The 23,137-nt window shown below is 46.1% G+C and overlaps 1 protein-coding gene across 1 annotated transcript in view; it reads right to left on the bottom strand.

The window, feature by feature from the left end:
- The window catches only part of LOC126419592 (uncharacterized), a 68,801-nt gene that overhangs the window by 20,813 nt on the left and 24,851 nt on the right, over nucleotides 1-23,137 (bottom strand). The gene's annotated exons all lie outside the window — the stretch shown is intronic.

The raw sequence follows: 23,137 nt of genomic DNA, 5'->3' as shown, positions 1-23,137 counted from the left end.
CTGTAATAATTTTTAATTTAACTATTTCTTTGTCTCCACAAACCATTCACCTTGCCGCTGTAGTGACGGCTCCCTTGCCTCGATGTTACGGATAGCCGTAACGTAGGTGCAAAATGGATGACAGACTTGTAAAATGAGAAAACATAACCTTAATATCTTAGTCCAGCAAACTACTGAAAGCAAGGGGCAACAACAGCCATAATATTTCTTGATGAAGTTGTTCTTGTGGTCTTCAGTCTGAAAACTGGTTTGATGCTGCCCTCCAAGATAATGTGTCCTGTACAAGCCCACCATCTCTTAATAACTATTAAAACCTGGATCAATGCTTACTGTATTATCTCTTGGTCTCCATCTACAATTTTAACCCCCCGCCTCGCCTCTCCACACACGTACTTCCTTACATTAGCAAACTGACTTTTTCTTGATGCCTCAGGACATGTCCTATCAACCGATCCTTTCTTTTAGTCAAGTTGTGCCATATATTTCTTTTCTCCTCAGTTCATTTGAATACCTCCTCATTAGTCATTCAATCTATCCATCTTCTTCAGCACCACTTTTCAAAAGCTTCTATTCTCTTCTTGTCTGGACTGCTTATTGTCCATGTTTCACTTCCGTACAAGGCTACACTCCATAAAAATATCTCCAGATATGACTTCCTAACATTTAAATTTACGTCTGATGTTAATAAATTCCTCTTTTTCAGAAGTCCTTTTTCTTGCTATTTCTCGTTTGCATCTTAGGTCCTCTCTCCTTCAGCCATCATCAGTTATTTTATTGCCCAGATAACAAAACTCATAACTATTTTTACTGTTTCATTTCACAAACTAGTTCCCTCAAGGTCGCCTCGTTTAAACCGATTATATTCAATTATCCTCGTTTTACTTTTATTGATGTTCATCTTACAGTCTCTTTTCAAGACAGTCTCCATTCTGTTCAACAGCTCTTTCAGGTCCTTTGGCCTCTCTGACAGAGTTACAGTGTCATCGGCAAACTTTATTTCTTGTCCTTGAATTTTAATCCCCGTTCCAAATTTCTTCTCAGTTTTCTTTATTACTTTCTCAATCTACAGATTGAATAGCTTCTGGGATACGCTACTACTGAGGCTCACTCCCATTTCAACTGCCGTTTCATTTTTATGTCATTCGACTCTTATGATTACAGTCTGGCTTCTGTGCAAATTGTGAAGAATCTCTCGTTACCCGTACTTTATCCCTGTTACCTTTAAAGTTTCCAAGGGTGTATTCAAGTCAATATCCTCAAAAACTTTCTCTAAATCTACAAATGGTATATAAATGTAGGTTTGCCTATTATCAAACAATCTTTTCAAGTAATACGTAGGGTCAACATTGACCTATGTATTCCTATATTTCTCTGGAACTCAAATTGAACTTCCCCGAGAAGTTTCCTCTGTCTCATATACAGGGTGAACCAGAACTCTACCAATAAAATTTCTGAGGTTCAAATGGTTCAAATGGCTCTAAGTGCTATGGGACTTAACATCTGAGGTCATCAGTCCCCTAGACTTAGAACTACTTAAACCTAACAAACCTAAGGACATCATACACATCCATGCCCGAGGCAGGATTCGAACCTGCGACCGTAGCAACAGCGCGTTTCCGGACTGAAGCGCCTAGAACCGCTCGGCCACAGCGGCCGGCAAAATTTCTGAGGCTTTTCGGGGATAATTTATGTGTATTTTGGTATAATGGATCTCTGGTGGCTCGTTAAAGATTGGATTAGAGTAGATGTTATTTTCGTTTCTATAAACCTACAGTGAGGAGACCCTCCAGGATTCAGAACAAGTCAGAAAAACGAAATACCTTTCAAAGACTGCAATAGTCCTCATGGATTTGGAATAAGTAAAAAGAAATCTTAAACATGTTTTAATTTAAAGAGTTAATAAATAACTTGTCACAAAACATATAAATGTTTAATATACTGAAGTGCATACGATTATTTTTGGGCTATATGTACACTATGCGATTAAAAGTACCCGGACACCCGCAAAAACACGCGTTTTTCATATTAGGTGCTTTGTGCTGCCATCTACAGCCAGGTACTCCATATCAGCGACCTCAGTAGTCATTATACATCGTGAGAGAGCAGAATGTGGCTCTCCGCGGAACTCACGGACTTCGAACGTGGTCAGGTGATTGAGTGTCACTTATGTCATACGTCTGTACGTGAGATTTCCACTCTCCAAAACATCCCTACGTCCATTGTTTTCGATGTGATAGTGAAGTTGCAACGTGAAGGGACATGCTGACCTCGTCTGTTGACTGACAGAGACCGTCTACAGTTGAAAAGGGTCGTACTGTGTAATGGGCAGACATCTACCCAGACCATCACACAGGAATTTTTAACTGCATCAGGATCCACTGCAAGTCTATGACAGTTAGACGGGAGGTGAGAAAACTTGGATTTCATGGTCGAGCGGCTGCTTATAAGTCACACATCACGCCGGTAAATGCCAAGCGACGCCTCGCTTGGTGTAAGAAGCGTAAACATTGCATCATTGATCAGTGGAGAAACGTTGTGTGGAGTGATGAATCACGGTACACAATGTGGCGATCCGATGCCAGGGTGTGAGTATGGCGGATGCCCTGTGAACGTCATCTGCCAGCGTGTGTAGTGCCAAAAGTAAAATTCGGAGACGTGTGTGTGTGTGTGTGTGTGTGTGTGTGTGTGTGTGTGTGTGTGTGTTTGAGGTTTACGGGCGTTAAACAGCGTGGTCATCAGCGCCCAAACGCATAAAAACAGGAACACATGCAGTGAAGGGACTAAGACGGAAAGCGAACAAGGAGAACGGCTAAAAGACACAGACCTGATGCAGTTCCAAATCCTCACAGACAGAGGCAAAGCAAGAGGAGAAGAAACGCACTAAAAAAGGAAATGAAACACAAGGAAAGGAGGACAGAAACCGAAGGGAAACAAGGAGGTATTCGTGACTGGCGGACCTCTTACCTAAAACCTGGGTGAGCCAGTCACCCAGCAGCACATTAAAACCCTCTCCCTAAAATCCGAGGCAACAAATTGGACAGGACACAAAACCGTAAGACCTTAACCACAGTCGTTGCGTCGTCTTGCAAAATAGAGGGCAAATCCGGTGGCAAAGAAACAACCGCCCTCTGGTCAGAGAATAAAAGACAGTCAAGTAAAATGTGGCGGACAGTAATCTGGACGCCACAAGCACTGCAGATTGGGGGGTCCTCCCGCCGGAGTAAAAAACCATGTGTTAAGAGACTGTGCCCGATGCGGAGGCGAGTGAGGAGAACCTCATCCCGCCTGCATGACTGGTAGGACGTACGCCATGGCCGAGTGGTGGCCTTGACCAGACGCAGCTTATTGTCACCGACTGCCAACCACTCCTCTTCCCATTGACGCATAACACGAAAACGCAGGAGGGAGGTAACAGTATGGAGGGGGACGGCACATTCAACAACGTGAGGGAGGGAACATGCATCTTTGGCAGCCACATCCGCCAGTTCGTTTCCCCTAATACCCACGTGCCCTGGCACCCAGCAGAAAGAAACCTCCTTCCCCTGCCGTTGCAGGTGGAGTAGGGCATCATGGATGTTCTGGACGACCGTATCCGCTGGGTACAAGTGTTGCATGGTCTGAAGGGCACTCAGGGAGTCAGAACAGATGAGGAACTTGAGACTGGGAACACATCTCATCTGCTCCAATGCCCGCAAGATCGCAAACAATTCGGCATCAAAGATGGTAAACGCCGCAGGAAGTCTTAACTTGACGACTCGACCAGGGAAAACAACAGCACAACCAACAGAGTCCCCCTGTTTAGAGCCATCCGTAAATACTGGTACATGGTCGAGATGCTGGTGTAAAATATCGGAAAATAAGGAGGTAAAAACAAACGCAGGAGTGCAGCTCCTCCGGTACTCTGACAAGTCTAAAAGGACGCTGGGCCTCTGGAGCAACCAGGGAGGCAGGCGGGTAAAACCTTGTCGTTGGGGGGCCACACGCTCCACACCAAGGGACTCAAGCAAATGCTTGACACGAATCCCAAATGGTCTCGTTGCCCTGGGACGACTGGAAAAGACACGTTCCATAGGCGGTAGGGCAACGGTAGGGTACGCAGGGGAGGTAGGATAGGCAAGGAATTGACACAACCGGCGCACCATGAGGAGTTTCCGCCGGATGGCGAGCGGCGGTTCTCCTGCCTCAGCACACAGGCTGGGGATGGGACTGGTGCGGAAGGCACCAGTGGCCAGCCTGATACCCTCATGTGTACTGCGTCAAGAATCTTCAGATACGAAGGCCTTGCTGACCCATACACGGTGCAACCATAGTCAAGACGCGATCGGACGAAAGCCCTATAAAACTGCAGCAGACGCGCCCGATCTGCTCCCCAGGACCGATGGCTCAGACACTTCAAAATATTCAGTGCCTTCAGGGCCCACACCTTGAGGTCTTTAAGGTGAGGCGACCGCGACAACTTGGAATCAAAAGTGAGGCCCAGGAACCTCACAGTGTCTCTAAAAGGAAGAACGGTGTCCCTCAGACGCAATTCAGGAGACGTAAAAAGACGTCGAGAACGATTAAAATGAACACACACACATTTGTCTGCAGAAAAGGTAAAACCCGTCTATGCAGTCCATGCCTCTAAGCGCTTTATCGTAAGCTGCAACTGCCGATAGCACTGACAAGACTGGAGGAAGAACAGAAAACAGCACAATCGTCCACAAACAAGGAGCACTGGGCAGGACTCCGGATAGTGGACGTGATACTGTTAATGGCGACGGCAAAGAGGGTGACACTTAAAACGCTTCCTTGAGGAACACCATTCTCCTGCACGTACAAATCAGATAGCACACTACTAACCCGATATCGAAAGAGGCGGTGGGAAAGAAAGGACGGAATGAAGATGGGGAGACAGCCACGAAAGCCCCACTCATGGAGTTGACTGAGGATAAGGCGGCGCCAAGTAATGTCATACGCCTTATTAATGTCAAAGAATACACCTAGACAATGCTGGTTACGTAGGAAGGCCTGCTGGATGGCCGCCTCAAGCAGGGTCAAGTTGTCTATAGTGGAACGACATCTCCGAAAGCCACACTGAGAGGGGCTAAGGAGCTGCCTGGTCTCGAGCAGCCAAACAAGGCGACGGTTGACCATGCGTTCCAATGTCTTCCCGACACAGCTCGTCAAAGCAATACTTCGATAACTACTGGGATGCGTTCGGTCCTTCCCCGGTTTGAGGAGGGGAATCAAAATCGCCTCCCTCCACGAGTCAGGGTACGTGCCGGATAACCATATCATATTTAAACAATTCAGGAGAACTTTCTTGGATGGCAGCAACAAGTGCTGCAGCATACTGTTCCGGATTTGATCATGACCAGGCGCAGTATCATGAGCCACAGACAGCGCCGAATCCAGTTCCCACATTGTGAAGGGGCAGTTGTAGGGTTCAGAATTTGGAGACCGGAAGTCCAAGTGACCCCTCTCGATGGCAGTGCGGTAGCGGCAGAAATCTGGATCACAGCTAATAGTGGCGGTAGATTCCGCAAAATGCGTGGCCAGTGTCTGGGCAATGCCTCTCGGCGCCTTGAGGAGACATCCTTGATGCAGCAATGTCGTGACAAGTAGTTGGCTGAGTTTCCCGGAAATCCTCCTGATGGCTTCCCATACTTTCGTAGAACTAGTGGAGCGGGATATGGAGTCAAGAACGATTGCCATGACCGTCGTTTGCTATCTTTAATCACTCGCCGCGCTTTGGCCCTTGCCACCCGAAAGGCCACAAGATTGTCAGCTGAGGGACGGCACTTGAAGCAGCGCAGAGCTACACGGCGGGCTCAGATGGCTGAGCAGCACTCAGTGGTCCACCAAGGGACAGGACGCCTCTTGGGATGACCGGATGACCGTGGGATTGACAATTCAGCAGCATGGGAGATCACGGCTGTAACATGGTCTACCCATTCGTGGATGCTGGCACGGTGTTCCAAAACAGCCAGTTGACTGAAAAGTGTCCAGTCAGCTCTGCAGAGGTGCCACTGGGGCGGCACTGGTAATGCCTCAGCCTCATCCGGGGGGCGAATCCAAAGGGGGAAGTGGTCACTAGAACGGGGGTCAGCAGCAACCTCCCACAGAGCAGAAGCCGCGAGTGCTGGAGAGCAAAAGGAAAGGTCAATACCCAGAAGCAGTACAGAAAAGAGTGGGAGCACCAGAGTTGAGGATGCACAGTTCTTCAGACATCATGAGGCTTTCCAGAATGCGACCCCTGGGGCAAGTAGTCGGAGAGCCCCATAAGACATTATGAGCATTGAAGTCCCCCAGAAGAAGAAATGGGCGGGAGAGTTGGTTAATAAGGTCTGTGAGAGCCTCAGAGTCTATCACATCCTGAGGTGGTAAGTAAACTGAACAGACTGTGAGCCTCCGACCCACAAGAAGGTCAACTGCAACTGCTTGCAAGTCTGTAACGAGAGGGAGCTCAGATGAGGGGTGCATGTCACGGACAAAAACCGCAACACCACCCTTGGCCCATTCCCCTGTCAGATCATCTTTTCGATATACGGTATAGCCCCGTAAAGAAGGAGCATCAGTGGCCCGAAAATGTGTCTCTTGGAGACATAAGCACAAAGGGCACTCTCGTACAAGGAGTTGTAATTCGGTCACATGCATCCTGAACCCATTCAGGTTCCATTGTAATATGGGAGCCAGTGATCAGGGTGGCTGAACTCTCACCCTGCCTCTGTGCTTTGGAGGAGAGCCCGTACTGGCTGGAGATTGATTCCTGGGGCGAGAAGATCGCCCCCGGTCGACATCAATGTCCATCAGCTCTGACGACGACCCACGGTAGATGTCAGATAGTACGATGGCCTCGTCATCGGACCGACCCTGACTAGTCTCCTCAGGTGGCAAAACCTTCACCTTCGGCGTCTTTGTCTTGGGGGGCTTAGAATGCAGAGCCTTGTCAACAGTTGGAGCTTTACTCGCCTGGGCAGAAGGCGCCATATTGGGGAGAGGCAGGAAGTACCCCAATGTCAGCAACCACGGCCTTGTCCGACGTAGCGGGGAGAGCCGCAGGTTTCAAAACAACCGCAGCAGCACAAGTGCACTGGCAAACGCAGGTATTAGTGCTAACACTAGCAACCTCCGTTTGCGTAGCAACAGTGGCCATTTGTACCGGTTTTTTCAGAGCGGAAGCGAAAGATGTTGTAAACACAGGAGGTTGCATGGCCATAAAGAGCTTCTGGGCCTCACCATAGGGGATGCGCTTAGATGTTTTAATCTCCTGTATCTTCCGTTCTTCGAGATAGATGGGGCAGACCTGGCTCCAGACAGGGTGACTCCCAGAGCAATTCACGTATTTCACAGGCGATGGCTCCTTCATGGGCAGGCTGACCACATTTACCACAAGTGGCTATCCCATTGCAGCCCAACGTAGTATGCCCAAAGCGCTGACATTTAAAACAGCGCATTGGGTTGGAGAAATATGGCCGTACTGGCAACCGTAAGAACCCCGCTTTAACATGTTCTGGGAGTCTTGGCCGGCCGCGGTGGCCGTGCGGTTCTAGGCGCTCCAGTCCGGAGCCGCGCTGCTGCTACGGTCGCAGGTTCGAATCCTGCCTCGGGCATGGGTGTGTGTGATGTCCTTAGGTTAGTAAGGTTTAAGTAGTTCTAAGTTCTAGGGGACTAATGACCATAGCAGTTGAGTCCCATAGTGCTCAGAGCCATTTTGGGAGTCTTGGGCAACTGAACGTGAGAATAAACGAGTCGGATTTGACTAGGTCCCCATCGACTCGCTTCATAATATGCTGCAGGTCAACAATATCTTCGTCAGCCCACTCAGATTTTAACTCGTCTGTGGGGATATCCACCAAGTCCCTACATGTCACAACACCCTTACTATAGTTCAGAGTGCCGGCCGAAGTGGCCGTGCGGTTAAAGGCGCTGCAGTCTGGAACCGCAAGACCGCTACGGTCGCAGGTTCGAATCCTGCCTCGGGCATGGATGTTTGTGATGTCCTTAGGTTAGTTAGGTTTAACTAGTTCTAAGTTCTAGGGGACTAATGACCTCAGCAGTTGAGTCCCATAGTGCTCAGAGCCATTTGAACCATATAGTTCAGAGTGGAGTGGAGCTCGGTCTCGATAGCGTACTCTCCGAGACAAGTTGCTTTCCGAAGAGAAGTGCCTTGACGGGAACTAGAAGTCTCAACTAACAGAGGCCCATTCCACAGTCGCTTCACAGATTGCAGTGTTCCTGCAATTCCCTCAAGACCCTTGTGGATGTGAAAGGGAGAAACCCTTTCAAAGCTACCCTCCTTCCGTTTAATAATCAAAAACACATTCTGATTACCAGCATGTGCTCTGTTACGACAGTCTGATAAATCTCTAGCAACACCAGGGCTGGAGGACTCGCAGCACGAAGTCGCTTTTTCGATGGGGTGTGTTTTCCTACCAGTGGCCCACCCAATCCACTGGTAGGGGGAAATGTAGAGGTCGAAGGGTCCATTGCGGTCCCACGAGCAGCTAGGGAACTAAAGGTCCGCTCAGACAGAGCCCCGCATGCCTGAGTAAGCCTTATACAACTGGGGTGTGGCAGGTGCCCCAGAGGTTGCCCGCTTGCAACTGTTCCACCCCAACAGCCATGCATCTTATAGGCGCGGAGCACACCGTAAGATTGATGGGTATTTATAGAGGTTGGCCTTCCTCGTAATCCAGGCGGTCAAGCCAAGATTACCATTCCCCGCAGCACACAACATTCCACCGCCGCACCATACGGTGGTCGCTGAAGCATGTCCGGGGGTTACGGTGACACGAGACTCGCGGCGCTGACCAGTCCCCAGCTCAGGACCCCGGGGTCGCCAAGCCCGTACTCAGCAAGTGAATGCTGAGCCCCTGGGGGCAAAATTCGGAGGCGGTGGTGTCATTGTTTGGTCGTGTTTTTCATGGAGGGGTTTGCACCCCTTGTTTTGCTTGGCACTATCACAGCACAGGCCTACACTGATGTTTTAAGCACCTTCATACTTCCTACTGTTGACGAGAAATTCGGGAATGGAGATTGCATCTTTCAACACGATCGAGCTCCTGTCTATAACACGCGGCCTGTAGCGGAGTGGTTACACGACAATAACATCCCTGTAATGGCCTGGCCTGCGCAGAGTCCTGACCTGAATCCTATAGAACACCTTTGGGAAGTTTTGGAACGCCGACTTCGACCGACATCGATACCCCTCCTCAGTGAAGCCCTTCGTGAGGAATGGGCTGCCATTCCCCACGAAACCTTCCAGCAGCTGATTGAACGTTTGCCGACGAAAGTGGAAGCTATCATCAACACCATATCGAATTCCAGCATCACCGATGGAGGGCGCCACGAACTTGTAAATCAATTTTAGCCAGGTGTCCGAATACTTTTGTCACACAGTGTAGCTGTGCATCGTCAAATAGAAATATCTTTTTATAACACTTATTTACAGTCATTGCATTACTGCACTGGATTTGTGATCATAATTCTTAGGCTCTATGTAGGCGTGCATTACCAACTAGAAATATCGTTTTATCACACTTATTTACAATCATTGCTTTACTGTAGTGAATTTGTACGGGTCATATTCTACTAATACTCACTTAATTATTATTAGTAACATATATACATAAGTTGGTTCTAGTGAAAAATTTCGTCAGTGGAGTAGAAGGAGATGGCCACTAATAAATCCTTTAGGCTTCTGTTAAAATGAAATTTATTTGTGGCTAAACATTTTATGGCTGCTGGCAAGTTATTGAAAATATGTGTCCGTGAATAACAGATTTCTTTCTGGACCAATGTGACTTTGAATCTTTGTGAAGGTTATTCTTATTTCTAGTTTTTATTCCATGAAATGAGTTGTTGGTTTGAAAAAGAGATGTTTTGAATTTAATTAAGTAAAAGATAACTAGTTGTAGATCAGTAGCTAGTAGCCCTAGTTACCTAAACAGTCCTTGGCGAGACGTCCTTCAGTTCACACAAGAAATAACTCTTATTACGCCTATTTGGACGTGATTAACTTTAGCTTGACTTGATGAGTTACCTCAAAAATTATCCTGTATGACATTTTGGAATGAAAGTGAGCAATTATGTTAGCTTTTTTATTTTTATATCGTCTATGTATGAGAGAGTTCGCATTGCAAATAGAGATTTGTTTGGATTTCTTTAGAATACTCCTGCCAGTGGAATTTATTATTAGGCTGTTTTTCCCAATGGTTTAACGCTGTCAAATTCTTCTGTCTATGTGTCGTCATATTGTACGTGTATACTGGCAGGAAGCCTCTTCCAAGTTCTGGACTACATGCAGACTGTTATTTGAAGTTCAGTGACAAAGAAGATTTGATTAACAGATATTTCTGAGATTACAGTTGATTTTCTAGTTATTGCATTGTTTGTGTCACCTGCAAACAAAACAGACTTGGCATCTTGTAATGTTTGAGATGAAAGGTAATCGATAAGAAAAAGTAAAGGCCCTACGATGAAATTTCATGGTACGCCACATTTAATTAATTTCCATTTGGATGATGATCGATAGCTTAATACATGTCCCTTTGCGAATAACAGCCTTGTTTCCGGCCAGAGATATAGGATTTGAACTACACTCCTGGAAATGGAAAAAAGAACACATTGACACCGGTGTGTCAGACCCACCATACTTGCTCCGGACACTGCGAGAGGGCTGTACAAGCAATGATCACACGCACGGCACAGCGGACACACCAGGAACCGCGGTGTTGGCCGTCGAATGGCGCTAGCTGCGCAGCATTTGTGCACCGCCGCCGTCAGTGTCAGCCAGTTTGCCGTGGCATACGGAGCTCCATCGCAGTCTTTAACACTGGTAGCATGCCGCGACAGCGTGGACGTGAACCGTATGTGCAGTTGACGGACTTTGAGCGAGGGCGTATAGTGGGCATGCGGGAGGCCGGGTGGACGTACCGCCGAATTGCTCAACACGTGGGGCGTGAGGTCTCCACAGTACATCGATGTTGTCGCCAGTGGTCGGCGGAAGGTGCACGTGCCCGTCGACCTGGGACCGGACCGCAGCGACGCACGGATGCACGCCAAGACCGTAGGATCCTACGCAGTGCCGTAGGGGACCGCACCGCCACTTCCCAGCAAATTAGGGACACTGTTGCTCCTGGGGTATCGGCGAGGACCATTCGCAACCGTCTCCATGAAGCTGGGCTACGGTCCCGCACACCGTTAGGCCGTCTTCCGCTCACGCCCCAACATCGTGCAGCCCGCCTCCAGTGGTGTCGCGACAGGCGTGAATGGAGGGACGAATGGAGACGTGTCGTCTTCAGCGATGAGAGTCGCTTCTGCCTTGGTGCCAATGATGGTCGTATGCGTGTTTGGCGCCGTGCAGGTGAGCGCCACAATCAGGACTGCATACGACTGAGGCACACAGGGCCAACACCCGGCATCATGGTGTGGGGAGCGATCTCCTACACTGGCCGTACACCACTGGTGATCGTCGAGGGGACACTGAATAGTGCACGGTACATCCAAACCGTCATCGAACCCATCGTTCTACCATTCCTAGACCGGCAATGGAACTTGCTGTTACAACAGGACAATGCACGTCTGCATGTATCCCGTGCCACCCAACGTGCTCTAGAAGGTGTAAGTCAACTACCCTGGCCAGCAAGATCTCCTGATCTGTCCCCCATTGAGCATGTTAGGGACTGGATGAAGCGTCGTCTCACGCGGTCTGCACGTCCAGCACGAACGCTGGTCCAACTGAGGCGCCAGGTGGAAATGGCATGGCAAGCCGTTCCACAGGACTACATCCAGCATCTCTACGATCGTCTCCATCTGAGAATAGCAGCCTGCATTGCTGCGAAAGGTGGATATACACTGTACTAGTGCCGACATTGTGCATGCTCTGTTGCCTGTGTCTATGTGCCTGTGGTTCTGTCAGTGTGATCATGTGATGTATCTGACCCCAGGAATGTGTCAATGAAGTTTCCCCTTCCTGGGACAATGAATTCACGGTGTTCTTATTTCAATTTCCAGGAGTGTTTTTGGCAGCATTTCCTGTTACACTGTAAAATTCTAATTTACTTAAAAATATATTACCATTACACAGTCAACTTCTTTTTTTCAAATCGCAAGATATACCAGTTGCTTATTATTTACTGTCTAATGAATAAGTACCGGGTGTTTACAATTAAACTGGTGGTGTTCCGAGTGCTGCGTTGCTGACGGTGTACATCACAGGACGCTGAAACACCGTAGGTGTGTTCATTAATTGGTGCTCTCGCGTAGTACGCTGAAAAAATGATAGTTCCACTTTCTGCCACCAGGGGAAATCATGGTGCCGTAAGCAATCAAAATTTGGTTTTGGTGCCGGAGAATGATGATTCTGTCACGTTTGTTAGGATATTGTCACGAGCTGCAACATGTGTTGAATATGGTCTCCTGACTCAGCAACATGCTGCATCCGTAATACGGAATAGTCGACAGTTGCTCGCTGCATATCTGGTGTAATAAGAGGGCTATGTCATCGTTTGCTGTCCTTCAGGTCGGTAAGTGTCCGGATACATCCCTGATAGACGTGATCTTTCAGACATACCCACAACCAGAAGTCACAAGGATTTGGTTTGGTGATCTGGAAGACCACCCATCTTCAAATCGCCTAGGGAAGACGTAGTCGTTACTGAAGGATCCTCGAAACAAATCTTTCACTTCACAAGCTACATGTGGTGTAGCTTCATCTTGCTTGTAAATTATTGCGTGGACCCAGTTGCCTTCTTGGAAAACTGGAATCACGTGTTGCACAAGAAGATCCTTACAACGTGCAGACGTTGCACAAAGAGGTCCTTACAACGTGCATACGTCACTGTAGACCTAACAAGCTGGTGAGGTGCCATCTCATCGAAGAAAAGCGGAGCGAGGATGAAGAAGCTTGTGAAAACACACCACATAGTCACGTAAGATGAATGCAATAGATGTTCCTGCACAACATGTGGCGGAGTGGAACCTCACATGTGACAGTTCTGTACAATCACGGCGTTGTTCAAAGTAAAACGTGGCTCGTTTATCCAAGAATATTCCCGGCCACATGTCATCCATTCCCATGCGTGCCAAAAAACAAAGGGCAAAGGCACAGCGTTGTAGACTATCTCGGCGCTTCATTTGGTTTACGTTCTGAATCTTGCAGAGACACCAGTGTAAGATGCGCCGCAAAATCTTTTGAATTGTTGACCATTGGAGAGACAATTCCCGTAACGCAGCTCCAGTACTGGCTGCAGTTTTTGAGGCATGTGCTGCGCTGTCGGCTACAGCTACTAACAGCGTCATCGACAACTGCCATGGGAATGGAGCGCCTCCCTCTCCCTGCTGCATCACCTCATTCACCTGTTTCTTCAAATTTCTTCATCATATTCGTTAGCCCTTTCGTTGAGATGGGGTCTCTTTGCAGCTGTTTCTGTGCTATTGAAGATCTTTTGGTAAAACGACTTTACCAGCAGTGCACGGTCTTTCTCGTCAACAGCCATTGCATTTCGTGCGAAAAATTTCAACCTTCCTAACCTTTTGCGCCAACAGTCACTTCACAAAAGAAATTAGAACGCGTTGTCAAGCGACAAACAGCATACTGCAGTCAAGATAGGAAACATTTCACATTCTGACTGCTTTCAGCGCCATATTTTCACCTCGTGACAGCCAGTGGAAGTATTATTTTTTTCAGCATACTCCACGAGCGCATCTATTAATGAACAAATCTACCGGTAGCGTAGTGTAATGCACATGAGGGTTTTTTAGGCTTGACGGTAGTATCGATACGGAGCAAGCAAGACCAGGTTCAGAGTAACGACACTTCGAATGTCAAAATTGACAAAAATATTGTCTCTATTGAAGACGAAGTCGAAGGTGACAGTGAAGTTGTCTGGTAGCGTATAGCAGGTCTAATTGAAAACAAATTAGTTGTTGTATGGTTTTACATGCCACCTGACTCCGATGCGACAGTTCTAGAGTCATTCAAAGGAAGTCTACGGTCAGTAGCGCCGAAATATCCAGATCATGCAGTACTAGTTGAAGGCGACTTTAACCTACCGAGTATAGATTGGGATGTCTATGGATTCACTGCAGGGGGTACATACAGACAATCACGCGAAATAGTTTTGAACACGTGTTCTGAAAACTGTCTTGAGCATACAGCTCGGCAGATCACACGATGTGGAAATATCTTAGATATTGGAGCTACATGTAGGCCGAATGTATCGACAATGTCCGTACAAAAGCGGGAATTATCGATTATGAGGTCATTATAGCAACTATGATTACGAAAGTTAATAAATCAGTCGAGAAAGCCAGGAGAGTGTTTCTGCTAGATAAAGCAGAGAAATAGTTGTTAGCATCTCACTTAGATAGTGAATTGACATAACTTACTGCCAGTAACATGGACGTAGAGGAATTATGAGCAAAGTTTAAGCAAATTGTAATTCATGGTCTGGAGAGTTATGTGTCTGGTAAGTGGATAAAGGATTGGAAAGAACCACCATGGGTTAATAACTAAATTTGGGAGATACTGAGGAGGCAGAGGCTGTTGCACTCTCGGTTCAAAAGACAACGCACAAATCCGACAGGTAATGGTTAGTAGAGATTCGTGCGTCTCTGAAAGAATCGATGCGCGAAGCATACAACTACCACCGTCACACCTTAGCAAAAGACCTGGCAAAGAACTCGAGAAAATTCCCTCAGCGGGTCTAAGGCTTCCATTCGGTCCGTTGTTGACCAGTCTGTTGTGGCAGCTGAGGATAGCAAAACGAAAGCCGAAGTTTTAAATTTCATGTTCAAGAAATCATTCACACAGGACAATCGTACAAACATACCGTCATTTGACCACCAGACACATTCTCGTAAACACGGCATAGTAATAAGCATACCTGGCGTAGAGAAACAACTGAAAGATTTGGAATCCGAATTCGATTTTACAGTTAGTACTCTACAGCATTGGCCCCTTACCTAGCTTGCATTTATCGTGAATCTCTCGCCCAGCGAAAAGTCCCAAGCGACTGGAAAAAAGTGCAGGTGACTCCAGTATATAAGAGAGGTAAAGAAACGGGCTCGCAGAATTACAGACCGATATCCGTAACTTCGGTTTGCTGCAGAATCATTGAACATGTTCTCAGTTATAATTTCTTGAGAATGAGAAGCTTATGTCCACTAGTCAGCATGGTTCTAGAAAGGATCGCTCGAGCGAAACTCAGCTTGCCCTTTTCTCACATGATGTGCTGCGAACTATGGATGAAGGTGTTGTGGCTTGGCAAGACAGCCAAGCCACTATGAGGAAGCCGATAGGCATGCGTATAAGCTCACGCAGGCTGGCGTGAGGTCTGGAACAGCACAGGTAAATGAGACTAACAAAAATAGTACGTAGCTTCTGGAATACTTAACTTTAATCCATAATTGGTGAACATCGCTCTTGACGGTACATGTTTTACAGCATCAATAGTAACTGGTAATGGCGCCTTGCTAGGTCGTAGCAAATTACGTAGCTGAAGGCTATGCTAACTATCGTCTCGGCAAATGAGAGCGTAGTTTGTCAGTGAACCATCGCTATCCAAGTCGGCTGTACAACTGGGGCGAGTGCTAGGAAGTCTCTCTAGGCCTGCCGTGTGGCGGCGCTCGGTCTGCAATCACTGATAGTGGCGACACGCGGGTCCGACGTATACTAACGGACCGCGGTCGATTTAAAGGCTACCACCTAGCAAGTGTGGTGTCTGGCGGTGACACCACAGAAGGACAACAAGCAGAGTCTATATTTCTAGCTTTCCGGAAAGCATTTGACACGATGTTTAATTGCAGTCTGTTAACGAATGTACGAGCAAATGGAATAAGTTCACAGACAATGAGTGACTCGAAGACTTCTTAAGTAACAGAACCCAGTATGTTCTCTACGGCGAGCATTCACCAGAGGCAAGGGTATCGTCAAGAGTGACCCAGGAAAGTGTGATAGGACCGTTGTCGTTCTCTATACAGGGTGTCCCAGCTATCTTGTCCACCCTAAATATCTCTGGAACAATAACAGCTATTGGAAAACGACTTTCACCGGTATCAATGTAGGGCTGGGGCCCATGAATGTACATATTTGGAAACATTCTAAAACGAAAGCATATGTGTTTTTTAACACAAACTCATTTTTTTTAAATGGACCTCCTATATTTTTTCTTCGGCAATCCATGCATGACAAAGCACATACACACTGGCGTTGATTGCATTGCAATATTCCCATTACATCCCGAGATATTAAGACGAGAAGTTGACGCTTGAAACACCCGACATGCGCTGCTAGCGCACATCCTGAGGCTCAGGCGTGAACCCCATGCTGCCCGTAATCGCGATGTGATTGACATGTGTAATCACACCTCCATACTTGCAAGAGGTCCGAAACAACGGTAAAACTTTTAGTCCACTTGCTCGTTTCACTAAAACCATCAACATGAATTTTACTATTGCGAGTGAATGATTAACTGTCACCTGCGCTAGATCTACAGTGAAATTTTAACGTTGAACGGCATTACCTTTTTAGTAACGGATTAACGATAAGCGAAGTTAACTTTGTGACTAACGTTGCGGTACACAGATATGTTAGAGAACCGCATCACCCCTAGCCTATGGGATAAATACCTGCTGGAATGTACAACGTTAATGCAGGATGGCAGCAGACCGTATTATTCGTTTCGGACCTCTTGATAAGTATGGAAGTGTGATTACGCATGTCAATCACATCGCGATTACGGGCAGCATGGGGTTCACGCCTGAGCCTCAGGACGTGCGCTAGCAGCGCATGTCGGGTGTTTCAAGCGTCAACTTCGCGTCTTAATATCTCGGGATGTAATGGGAATATTGCGATGCAATCTACGCCATTGTGTATGTGCTTTGTCATGCTATGGATTGCTGAAGAAAAAATATAGGAGTTCCATTTAAAAAAAACATAAGTTTGTGTTAAAGAACACATATGCTTTCGTTTTAGAATGTTTCCAAATATGTACATTCGTGGGCCCCAGCCCTACATTGATACCGGTGAAACTCGTTTTCCAATAGCTGTTATTGTTCCAGAGATATTTTGGGTGGACAAGATAGCTGGGACACCCTGTATACGTAAATGGTTTGGCGGACAGGATGGGCAACGATCTGCGGTTGTTTGCTGATGATGCCGTAGTGTTCGGTAGGGTGTCGAAGTTTAGTGACTGTAGGAAGATAGAAGATGCCTTAGACAAAATTTCTGTTTCGTGCGTTGAGTGGCACCTAGCTCTAAATGTGGAAAAATGTAAGTTAATGCGGATGAATAGGAAGAACAAACCTGTAATGTTCGGTTACAATATTACTAGTGTCTTGCTTGACACAGTCAAGTCGTTGAAATTTCTAGGCGTAGCGTTACAAAGCGATATGAAATGGAACGAGCGTGTGAGAAGTGCGGTAGGGAAGGGCAATGGTCGACTTCAGTTTATTGGGAGAGTCTTAGGAAGGTGCGGTATATTGTAAAGCAGACCGCATATAGGACGCTGGTGTGAGTACTGCTCTAGTGTTACGGGATCTGTACCAGGTCGGATTGAATGAGGACATCGAAGTAATTCAGACGCGGCCTGCTAGATTTGTTACCTGTACGTTCGAACAACGCGTAAGTGTTACGGATATGCTTCGAGAACTCAAATGGGAATCCCTGGATGGAAGGAGACTTTCTTTTAGAGAATCACTATTAAGAAAATTTGGAGAACCGGCATTTGAAGCTGACTGCTGAACGATTTTAATGCCGTCAACATACACTGTGCGTAAAGACCACGAAGATAAGATACGTGAAATTAAGGCTCACACGGAGGCTTACAGATAGTCGTTTTTCCCTCGCTCTGTATGCGAGTGGAACAGGAAAGAAAGTGACGAGTAGTGATACAGGGTACCTCCGCCACGCAACGTACGTTGGCTTGCGGACTATGTAAATGTAGATGTAGTTGTTGCAGCGTCCTGGAAGGTATAAAGCCTGCACTTCAGCACTGGGAACACCGTCAGTTTTATCATAACCGCCCGGTACATTCTCACAATATGTGTATAAAGCCTTCCCAGTATCAGAACCCTTTAGAAATTCGAACAGCGACTTTGACAATAATTTATTTGTTGTCAGATGGATAAGAATCCGATTATACGTCACCTTTCTACAATTTTCTAAAATACTCGAAAAAGTAAAACTGCACGGAAATTTGGCGGTATTTCCTTATCTTCTTTCTTAAACAAAGGCTTAATCTCAGGATATTTTAACCGTTTAGGAAATGTCCCACTTATAAACGACTGGTTACTTAAATAGTTACTGAACTCAGAAGCACACTCTTTAATTAACTTTGTAGATATTTTATCTTAACCACTAGAATTTTTTGATTTTAAAGATTTTATGGTGGACATTACTTCTACTGGTGTAGTGAGGATCATATTTATATAAGTGAAATTATTTGTAATGATTGGGCTGAGGTACTCCATGGCAGCATCTACTACTGAATCTGACAATCGAGCCTTTGTAGTAACAGTTGTGAAATACTTGTTAAAAAGTTTTGCAACACTGCACAAATCTGCTACCAACGTATCATTTACTCTTAATGCTATCTTTAATAACATTTCGTTTGATTTCTTATCGCTTATATTGGTATTGCACTGAAAATCTCTGCACAACACTGCAAATGTCGAAGATATGCGCTGTGTGTCTTGTTTGGTAACAAACTTGATCCATTCACGTACAACAGTAAAGCCAACTTGCGTTCAGTACCACTCGCTTCTGTCTCGGCTTCGTATTTCTGACAGTGTTAACTGTATTTTAACAATGACACACAGTAGCATGTAAATAAGTGATGAGGGGTTGATCGATATGCGCCTCGTGTACGCGTTCACTGAATACGATGGAAAAGCCGTACGGCGACACTACGCTTATCTGTTCCCGCAGTGACTGCAGCCACATCACAGTGGTTTTGCATCTGTACATAAGCACCCATCAATAATCGTATCCATTTGTGCTACTGTGTTTTGCTGATTGCGTATTACAGGCTTTTCCACTGTTTTAAAAGTATTTTCGCAGAAACAAAGAGAATTCTGTTAACGAAGCAGAATAAATCTTAATTACATTATCTCTATGTAATGAGACACAGGAGACCCCAGCTCCCTTATATAAAAATATTCAGAAAATGTTTATGAACAAGCTCCGAAACATTGTCGATGGAATTCTAGTTCATTTTGTATAATTCACACCGGGTAGAACAGTTTCGTCATGACTGGCTGTCCCAAGCTGCAGGCCGCTGTGGCCGAGCGGTTCTAGGCGCTTCAGTCCGGAACCGCGCTGCTGCTACGGTCGCAGGTTCGAATCCTGCCTCGAGCATGGATGTGTGTGGTGTCCTTAGGTTTGTTAGGTTTAAGCAGTTCTAAGTCTAGGGGTCTGATGACCTCAGACCTAGTGCTTAGAGCCATTTGAACCATTTTGGCTGTCACAAGCGCATTCTGAAGATATGTCCTCCACGCCAGGGGCCTTATTTCCGTATAGGTCTTTGAGTATTCTGTCAAATTTTCTCGCAGTATCAAGGCTCCCATCTCATATTTACGTATTTCCCCTTCTCTGGCTATAGCATTGTTCTCAGAGTTGTTCCGCTTATATGAACTTCCTGTGTTGGATGGTTATAATTAAACTTTCACTACTTGAGAAGGACCGCTACTTGAGAGGGCTTGAGAAATAACGAATAAAACATTGAAACAAACACGTTTTAATTTCCACATGACAGGATAACATTTGTTGATTACGTACTACGTTTACGTTCCAGGTTAAAAACGTCACATAGTTTGACAACCACCTACATTTACAACAGCCTGAAACTACACTAAAAATTCCATTTTACAGCTGTCGCAGTGATTTTCGAACGGGGGGAGGGGGGGGGGGGGCGGAGGGGCACGGAACGTTCAACAGGCATGACACAGCTCTTGCACTGCTTCAGGATAGCACATTGCGGCCATCATTCTGAGCCATGGCAACAGTAATTTCTTCAACAATTCGTGGCACAATGAGCCATCGACCTTTGCCAATAACAGTTCCCCAAATCACCAGTTAATTCGAAACTTCGAATCACGTTTTTTTTCTCCGGTGCTGAAAGAGGACCTCTCCATATTCCTTTAATGGGTCGATAATCGTGACGAGCAGCTGCGCTATTACTGTTGTTTTGATTAAACAGCCTTATTTACGAGAGGCCTCTCCACATTGTAGAGCCCCCTCCCCCCTGTTGATTGTCTGCAACTGTAATGCACAATGATGCAGGTGTTTCAACCACATATCACCGAACCAGTACCGGTGTCTAATGGCAAGTTATGACACTAACACTACTAAAAACGCAAATCCTGCGGCATATAGCCCGAATATCATTCCTATAAAGCTGGATACCCATACCGGAAATAGTTTTCCGTCTACACTGGTTGAAGTAAGGAAAGTTTAGTTACAACCATCCGGTATATCCCTTTCACCATTCATCTTTCACTTTTTTGCTTAATTCTGACTTGCCATCTGAGCGCTTGATGCTGGTACGCTTGCTTCTCTTTTCTCCAAAGCTCTCTTTATCTTTGCTGTAGGCGGCGTCTGTCTTTCCCCAAGTCATGTATGTTGCCACAGCTTTGCATATGTCCTCCAGCCATTCCTGTTTCCCATTTTGCGCTTGCTGTGAATTTCGTGTTTTAGATGTCTGTAATCCGTTTTTCCTGCTTCATTTGTTGCATTTGCGTATTTTTTCCGGTCGTCAAGCAAATTCAATCTCACCTACGTTATCCATTAATATCTACTAGGCCTTGTCATTTTACCAATGTGATCCTCTGTTGCCTTCCATATCTATTTTTAGAAAGTTACCTATTCGTCTTCTATTTTAATATTTCCCGAGGATATGTAACTCCACTGCAATGATTGAATCCTCTTAGGTAAAGCATTCTGGAAACGAAGCCACTATTCTTATCTCTGAGCGGGGGCTATCAAGAGGATGCTGTCATCGAGAAAAACAAATCTGGCGTTCGAGGAGTAATCAGACAGTTTGGTTAGAGAATTTAAAAAGAAAAATGGAGAGGTCGAAGTTAGATATAAGGGAATTGTTGTGTCTAGACAAGACAGCCTAGACACAATGAGAGGAAGCCGAAAGGCACGCGCTATAAGCTCACGCAGGATGGCCTGAGGTCTGAAACAGGATACGTAATGAATGCTATAAAGAAAAGTACGTAGCTTCTGGAATACTTAACTTTAATCCATCATTTGGATACATCGTTCTTGATGAGACATGCTTCATACGATAACTATCAATTGCTATGGCGCCTTGCTAGGTCGTAACCATTGACTTAGCTAAAGGCTATTCTAACTATCTGCTCTGCAAATGAGCGAGGCTTCGTCAGTGTGCATCGCTAGCTACGTCGTCCGTACAACTGGGGCGAGTGCTAGTAAGTCTCTCTAGACCTGCCGTGTGGTGGCGCTCGGTCTGCTGTCACTGAAAGTGGCGACACGCGGGTCCGACATGTACTAATGGACCGCGGCCGATTTAAAGCTACCACCTAGCAAGTGTGGTGTCTGGCGGTGACACCACAGGAATTAGTGAAGTTCACTGGCAGGAACAGTAGACATTCTGGTCAAGTAAGTAGAGGGTCGCAACGCAACTCCGTTGCTGCTGGAGAACTGGTTGTTCTTCGAGTTTTGCTGTCCTTGTTAAAACACATCGTCAAATCGAACATCGCACATGAATAATCTGGTACCGTTCTAGTAAGTGTTTAAAGAATAATTTTTTGTGTAACGAGAAGCAAACCGACGTCTACTGCTTACATTGAGTATCATAGGAAACACGGTTGGTATGAGTTAACTTTAACTGCACATCATAAAATCAAAATTGCAAATATCAGCCGTATCACCAGAGAATCTGCGCCTAATGTATCTTAAGAAAGACACCTCGTATATATCCTCATTCGTTCGACTGCATGACTGCTGTCCGACATCCGATTCCTATTATACTGTATTGCACAAACCTTTTCTCTGAATGTTCACTATACACAACTTTCTCAAAAATCTGATTTGAATATTCTAATTTTTGGGTGCTTCTATGATTTCCGTTTTATATTACTCCTCCTAAACTCAGTATTCTATCATATACACTTACGTCCTAGTAAATTCCCCCACGTACGTCCACACTCCGTAGGTGACATTCGTAGGGTTTTTAATTTCGTCAAACAAGTGATAAGGTATCAGTTTTGATTACAGTTTGTTGGATGGTATTTGGGCTGAGGTAGGTAATTTCCCCTAAAGAAGTACAGTATTTGCGTATAAAGATCTGGTGAGCCTGTGATGTAATGCATTTGCGCCACTTGTCAGTGAACCAAGATATTTTTAGTGGTGTGAGTGACCGAAACGATTCAATGATGCTATTTTATTAACATGACACACAGGTGACAATAGTCGTGCGATATCTCCTAATATCGTGTCGGGCCTCCTTTTTCCGGGCGTACTGCAGCAACTGGGAGTGTCATGGACTCAACAAGTCGTTGGAAGTCCCGTGCGGAAACATTGAGCCATGCTCCCTCTATAGCCGTCCATAACTGCGAAAGTGTTGCCGGTCCAGGATTTTGTGCACGAACTGACCTCTCGGTGCTGTCCCATATATGTTCGACAGGATCCACGTCGGGCGATATGGGTGGCCAAATCATTCGCTCGAATTATCGTGAATGTTCTTCAAACTAATCGCGAGCAATTGTCAGCCGGTGAAATGGTCCATTGTCATTCGTAAAAATTCCAACGGTGTTTTGTAAATGGTCTCCAATTAGCCGGACATAACTATTTCTAGTCAGTGATCGGTCCAGTTGGGGCAGAGGACCATGTAAATACAGTCCACACCATTCTGATGTCACCACCAACACGCACAGTGCCTTGTTGACAACTTGGGTCTATGGCTTCGTGGGATCTGTGCCACGCTAGAACCCTAGCATCAGCTCTTACCAACTAAAATCGGGACTCACCTGATCAGGTCACGGTTTTCCAATTGTTAGGATCCAACTGATATCGTCACGAGCCCAGGAGAGGCTCTGCTGTTAGTAATGGCACTTGCGTCTGCCACGGCCCATTAACGACAAATTTAGCCGCACTCTCCGAACGGGTACGTTCGTCGTACGT

Source organism: Schistocerca serialis, chromosome 9 (assembly GCF_023864345.2).
Source record: "Schistocerca serialis cubense isolate TAMUIC-IGC-003099 chromosome 9, iqSchSeri2.2, whole genome shotgun sequence".
NCBI classification, from domain to species: domain Eukaryota; kingdom Metazoa; phylum Arthropoda; class Insecta; order Orthoptera; family Acrididae; genus Schistocerca; species Schistocerca serialis.
Note: the sequence above shows the minus strand (reverse complement) of the source record. Positions and strands in the feature narration are given on the sequence as shown.